Consider the following 7,191-nt stretch of genomic DNA (forward strand, 5'->3'; position numbering starts at 1 on the left):
CTATATTCTTTCAATCTCTCAACAAAATCATTTAAGAGACTATTAAAGTCATTAAGCCAATGATTTTTGCAAACAAGATTAGTCAACTTGAAATATGTTGAACAGTTCTATAACTAGTTGCATTAGAATCTTCTTGTTAGGTCGCCCCTTGATTCAACTAGAGATTGGGACTTCAACTGACCCAGCTTCTTAAAACCATGGTAGTTCCTCAAATTCAAGTTGGCTAATTTCAAAAGCTAAGCTTTCAAATTCCTTGCATAAAACTTGAGGTGGTTGCTAAACCCTAATTTTTGCTTGTAAATCAGGGTTTTAGTAGCAAATGCTCTGCTGTCCACCTTTTATGGCTAATATGTGTTCTAAATAGCTGAGAAGAAAGGCTAAGGGAATGTTTGTAGATGAGCAAGGAGATTGACCAGAGAAGAATATCACCTAAGCTTCTCAATTCCTAGGAGTTCAAATGATGTTTTTTCTTCAAAATTCCTTATGCATATAATCTTTTTCTTGTGAATTTTGAGTTTTTCTATGCATAAACAAGGGAGCTAGATGCTAAAAATCTTGAAGATGCTTATTGTTGTCTAAGATGCACCACAAAAGCCTAGACATTGTAAAATTGTGTGTGGCCCCTTGAGTGTATATCAAAAACTTGTACTATCCATATATTGTAGCAAGATAATGTATGGCAACTTATGCTATGCACAAGAGGGAACTTGTCTTCCGAAAGAGGTAAAAGAAGTGCTACAATCTCTACTAAGTGGGGAAAATTTTCATTAATGCATCCCTTAGCAACTATATCAAGGGATAAAACAACTACTTCTCTTTCTTTCCAAGTACTAATTTCCTTACTTTCACATTTTCCTGCAACATTGGCATCAAGTTTGCAAGCATTGTGGCCCACTCAACTGATATGTGGCATAATTTAGAAGAGAAAGGAAAAACCATAGTCCTTTTTGCCTTTTTGCAAACTCTAGAAGAGAAAGGAAAAACCATAGTCCTAGTACCAATTGTTGGTAAACCCTTTATCCTATTGATGATATTGAAGTTTTGGATATGAGCATGGCATCAATAGCTCTTAATGCAAAAGAACTTGATCTATCTACTCTTTTGGGAAGTAGTGCTGCTGGTAAGGGCTAGGTTGTACATAGTACATATACCTATCTAAAATCATTATTTAGGTACACTCTTTAGTACCAAAAATCTTATGTCTCTGTATCTTCTCTCTCTCAACCTGCATCTCCACACAAAAGCTCCATTGCAACTAACTCAATAAAGTGGTATCAGAGCTTGGTTTAGGCAATCAGGAGCTTGGAATTTCTTCAGGTGCAAGAGCTTGAAGTTGAAGAAGAGTTCACTGTGAAGAGTTTACAGGCAGGGCAACAAGGTTTGAAGCATCTTCTTGAAGCTTGAAGCTTCCCTCTTCATTTGAGATTGTTGGTAGCCACATCATTGGCCACTTGGGGACCCTACCCATCATCCCCAACAATTGGACCACCATTCCAATCTCTTCAAGGTTGAAGGCATTATTAGCGTGGGCATGTAGATCTGGTTTTCAACATGCTCAAGACCTACAACAGCTGCTCCTCTTTATTTGGCATCATGGTTGTGCTCGAGACTTTGCATCTAATTCTTAGAATTGAGCATTGAAGTGTAGTATTACACTTGGGGGGGCTGATATACATTGAGCTTCAGGTCTAAAATACACAATACTTAGATCTGTAATAAATAGGGCAACAACTATTTCCTGAGCGAATAATGCTTATGATTCACGTATGTGATGACTATCTAATGCCCATTTCGTGCTACATGACTTGAAGATGTTATGTCCATGATTAGAGATCATTTTGGGGTGATTAGAGCCATCAATTTTCTTGGTTTTGATAGAGATTTGGCTGTTGGAATAACATGGCTAAATGACATTTTGACTACGTATGCATTATGTCTTGCTTCTAGACTTGGTCTCGAGAATTCTAAACTAAGTACTCATGCTTATGGCTAACATTACATGCTTGGATTTGATTCTGGAATGCATTTAAGAAATGATTAAAGCTCATTTTTGGATCAAATTTACCTATAGGTCTATTGCTGTACATTTAGGGCATTTTCCTGCATATTCAAGTCAACATACCTCACTGTCAAGAAATTTAACATTTTTCTTTTGAGCAGCTTTGCATGGTCTTTAGAGCTCAATCTCAGTTAGTTTGAGAGGTTGCTTCAGTTCTAAATTTTCAGGACAGATTTTTCTTGAATGTCACTGTTGCACTCCTAAATTGCAGGATAATCACCTTTATTGTCAAGAATTTCAGAAATAAACTTTTTTTTTTGTAAGGAAATTGGTATGTTTACTGTCATCGAGTGTTGTAAGGCATTGCACGCTCAACCATTGAGCTATCAATTTTTTATACCTTGATGTTTCACATTAAAGGGTTTGAATTTCCTTATAACATTTGGAAGCAACTGGAAGAATTGTATGCCTAGAAGAGTGCTACATGAAAAGTCTACTCGCTAAAGAAACTCTTGGATTTGTGTATGAAAGAGGGTACTACAATGTCTACTCACCTTAATGAGTTTAACTCCATTTTCAACCAATTTTCCGCTTTGAAGTTCAATATTGATTATGATTTCAAATCTATGTTCTTGCTTTGCACTCTGCCAGAGAGTTGGGATACCTTGAGGACTACTATGAGCAATTCTAATGCTATGCTTTTATATGGTGATGTAGAGAGTGCTCTACTCATGGAAGAAATGAACTAGAATAACAATGCATCCAGTAAGTCTTCCAGTGCTTTGCATACTAAAGGCAAATCATAGCACAAAGGCAAATTTGATAGCAAGGGATGCAATAAACCACATAATAAGGATGTTGAATGCCATCACTGTGGCAAGAAGGGTCACTTCAAATGTGATTGCTATAAATGGAAGAAAGAGAAAGGGAAGGACAAGAAGATGGATGACATCAAGGAAGAGAAGAAAGAGAGTTAGTCTGCTAAGAAGAGCAGTGTAAAGATCAAAGAGGTGAATGTAGTCAACCACCATAAGAGTGACAATGGTAATGATATACTCTTCGTCTCTTCATGTTTTAGTGCACATGCTTTGATAGCCGATATAGATGATGACATGCACGCTTGGATTCCAGATTCAGGTGCCTCTTTTCATGTCGCCCCTCACAGTGAGTGGTTTAGAGACTATACAAGAGGTCGACGTGGTATTGTCCATCTTGGGGACAATTATACATGTGACATTGCAAGCATTGGTAGTATGCAACTACAGTTTCAGCATGATTCTATCTTCACTCTTCAGAATGTAAGGCATGTACCACAACTCAAGAGGGGTTTGATTAGTACTGGACAGCTAGATGACGATGGATTGCATACCACCTTTGGGGATGGAAAATGGAAGATCTACAAAGGATCTAGGGTTATTAACAAAGGCTCAAAGAGAGATACTTTGTATCCTCTCCATGTATTTAGTGTGTGTGACCATGTTGTTGCCATGAGCGAGCAGCCAAGTGTTTCCTTGTGGCATGTCCTATTGGGACACATGAGTCAAACAGGAATGAAAGTACTTTCTCCTTTGGGTTACTTGCCTTGTGTTTGTTATGTTGATTTTGAGCATTGTAATCATTGTGTTTATGATAAGCATGTGCAAAAATCTCATAAAAAGTCTCTTTCACTAAAATCTTTGCCTCTAGATTTAGTACATTTTGATGTATATCAGATGCCATGGTCATCTATAGGAGAAAAGAAATACTTTGTTACATTTGTCAATAATGCTACTCGAAAGGTATGGGTTTACCCTATTCATAACAAGGACGAAGTGCTTGAGGATTTTCAAAAAATCGTGGCATTGGTTGAGAACCATACTAATAAGACACTTAAGTGTCTTCGTTCTGACAATGGTGGGGAGTATGTGTCCAAAGCCTATCAAACATTTTGTGATAGCAAGGGGATAAAGAGTGAGCCCATGCCCCTCATACATCACCCCAAAATGGAGTTGCAGAGTGCATGAATTGGACCATACATGGTAAGGTCCGTACGATGCTGTCTCATGCTGCATTATCCCATGGCTTTTGGGCAGAGGCTGTTATGAAAACCATTCGTGTGATTAACAAGTCATCGAAGAGGTATTTGGGGGGAGAGTCCCTCAACAAGAGTGGTCGGGAAGCCATCTTCTTATGCTCATTTGTGAGTGTTTGGCTGCGAGGATTTTGTGCACATAGGGAAAGAATAACATAACAAATTGGAACCAAAATTCTATAAATGCATATTCCTACAATACAGTGACAAGGGTGAGATGGGGTATAGACTTTGGGATCCCGAGAAAAGAAAGATAGTACGCAACAATGATGTCATCTTCCATGAAGATCACATGCATAAGCAACCCGAGAAGAATGAGAAAGTCAAGAGGGTTGGTTTCACAGAGGATGTACCTTTTAGATAGCCACCTATGCCCAATGTGACAACATTGTATATCTATTGTAAATACTCCTAAAAATGCAAGAAATAGTGCTAGAAATGACTAGCAAGGTATTGCCCATGATACACCATAGTTTCAGCCTAAAAACATGCAGTTAGGATAGTCTGAACTGGCAAGAAAACATGCAAGAATTTCAAGACAACAATCCATACATGGAGAATTACAGGCCCGTATTTCAGGACAACCACCCTATATATGCAGAATTACAATCCCATATTTTAGGACAGCAACTTGTAAATACAGATTTACAGGCCCAGCAGCTAGCAAATACAGAACCTTCATTGCTTGCATAGGTCAACCCAACCTTCAAGGCATCCAAATAGATTTGTTCCTACTGCGTAGTATGCTGCAGATTATGTCATGTTGACGGATTGTGATGAGCCATCATGCTTCAAGGAAAAAATGACTAGACCGGACAACAAGAAGTGATTCAAGGCCATGCTGTTGGAAATGGAATCACATGATAAGAAATATACTTGGGACTTGGTGCAACTACCTAAAGGGCAGAAAAATCTTCCATGCAAGTGGGTTTACAAGAAGGTGACTTCTAGTTCTTCGCCAAAGTACAAAGCACAACTAGTTGTAAAGGGGTACAAGAAGAAACATGAAATTGGCTTTGACGAGATCTTCTCTCCCATAGTCAAGATGACTACTCTAAGAACCATTTTGGGCTTGGTTGCAACTAGTGATTTGGAGCTCATACATATGGATTTAAAGACTACATTTCTACATGGTGATCTGCATGAGAACATATAAATGTAGCATCTTAAAGGTTTTGTTACTAAAGGTAAAAAGACGATGGTCTGTAAACTGAAACCGAGCTTATATGGACTAAAACAGGCACCGAGGGATTGGTATCATAAGTTTGATACTTTCATGCAGTCTCAAGGCTTTTAGAGTTGTCAAGTTGATAATTGCTTGTACACCAAGAAGGCAATAGATGGAAACTTGATTATCTTGGTTCTGTATGTTGATGACATGTTGATTACTGGCAGGGATACTCATTCCTTGGATTCATTAAAGCAAAGTCTTCATGGCAACTTTGATTTGAAGGATCTTAGTGATACCAATCACATTCTTAGGATGTGGATACTTAGAGATAGATCGAAGGAGTTACTCTATCTATCTCAGCAGGAGTATGTATCCAAGATTTTGTAGAGTTTCAATATGGAGGGGGGGAAAGCAATTGGAGTTCCATTGAATCCATATGTGAAACTCAGTGCAGAGGAAAGCCCTACATCTGATGATGAGAAGGCTGAATGGCCAAGATTTCATATGCTTCAGCTGTTTTGGAAGTTTGATGTATGCTATGGTCACTACACGTCCTAACATTGCCTTTGCAGTGGAAGTGGGTAGCACGTACATGGCAAACCATGGCAAGAAGCATTGAGAAGTAGTGAAGGGTATTATGAGATATCTCAAGGGCATAAATGATTTGTGCATTTTCTTTGGTAAGAAGAATGCATATGTTGTTGGCTTTACGGATGCAAACTATGTTGGACATGCGGATTGCAAGAAGTTCACTATAGAGTATGTGTTTAACTTCACAGGGGGATTTGACTCTTGGATATCGAGGCTGTAGAAGTGTGTTGCACTATCTACTATGGAGGTAGAGTATGTGGCTGCCACTAAGGCATGCAAAGAAGCCTTATGGCTATCACGTTTGGTTGTTGAGCTTGGGATTACTGAAGTTCATGTTCTCCACTAATATAGTCAGAGTACTATCATGTTTGCTCACAACCCTGTCTTTCATGCAAAGACAAAACACATACACGTGAAGTATCATTTCATCAGAGAGGTACTTGATGCAAGAGCATTGAGCAGGTCAAGGTGCACGCTAATGATAACCATGCAAACCTTCTCACAAAAGGTCTTCCAATAGAGAGGTTTGCCCATTGTCGGCAAATGATGGGTATTGGATAGGTATAGTCTCTTCAACTTTGTACATACTTACACTTAGCTTATTCTTTTCCTCTATCTTTGGGGAAATTGCCTTTAGGGGGGAAGTTTTTGGGATAAAGGGCAATGCTTGTGTCCACCTGTAAGGGTCAGGTTGTACATAGTACATATATCTATCTAAAATCATTATTAAGGTACACTCTTTAGTACCACAATTCTTGTGTCTTTGTCTCTTCTCTCTCTCAACTTGCATCTCCACATAGACGCTCAATTGCAGCTAACTCAACATACTCAAGATAAAGTGCGAGAGACTAAAAACATTACCAATTTATGGTGATGATGAATCATGGGCTTGCAATGTCCTTATGGTGATGATGAGCTCTAACTTAATGTTGCAAGATGGAGAAGCATGTCATTGCTAAGAGGGAGGTTAGATGACATATGTGTCAACATTGGAAGAATATGCTCCGTTTTTCCTTAGGAGGGCCATTGCACATAGATGCATGAGTAAGAAATGAGTTTTGAAGCATATGTGAATGCTTAGAGCTTGTGTGCAACAAGGATTTGATCTATATTAGGGTATTTTCTAAAGTATTGACTCAAAGATTTTGGCCAATCCTCCCATCATAAGGGTTTGTATTGTTACGTGCATTGCATGCATTGATCTTGATAGATTGTAGAAGATATCAATCAATAGGGTTTGATTTGGCCTCATTTGGTATTCTTAGACTTTGGTAATTCATAACTTATCTTTGTTTTTATTCTTTCTCTCCATACTCTCTATAGCCCTTCTATTCTAAACCCATGTGGTAACTCATAAAT

The sequence above is a fragment of the Lygodium microphyllum genome, unplaced genomic scaffold (genome assembly GCF_053477565.2).
Source record: "Lygodium microphyllum isolate KBCC unplaced genomic scaffold, Lygodium_microphyllum_v1.1.10 scaffold_31, whole genome shotgun sequence".
NCBI lineage: Eukaryota > Viridiplantae > Streptophyta > Polypodiopsida > Schizaeales > Lygodiaceae > Lygodium > Lygodium microphyllum.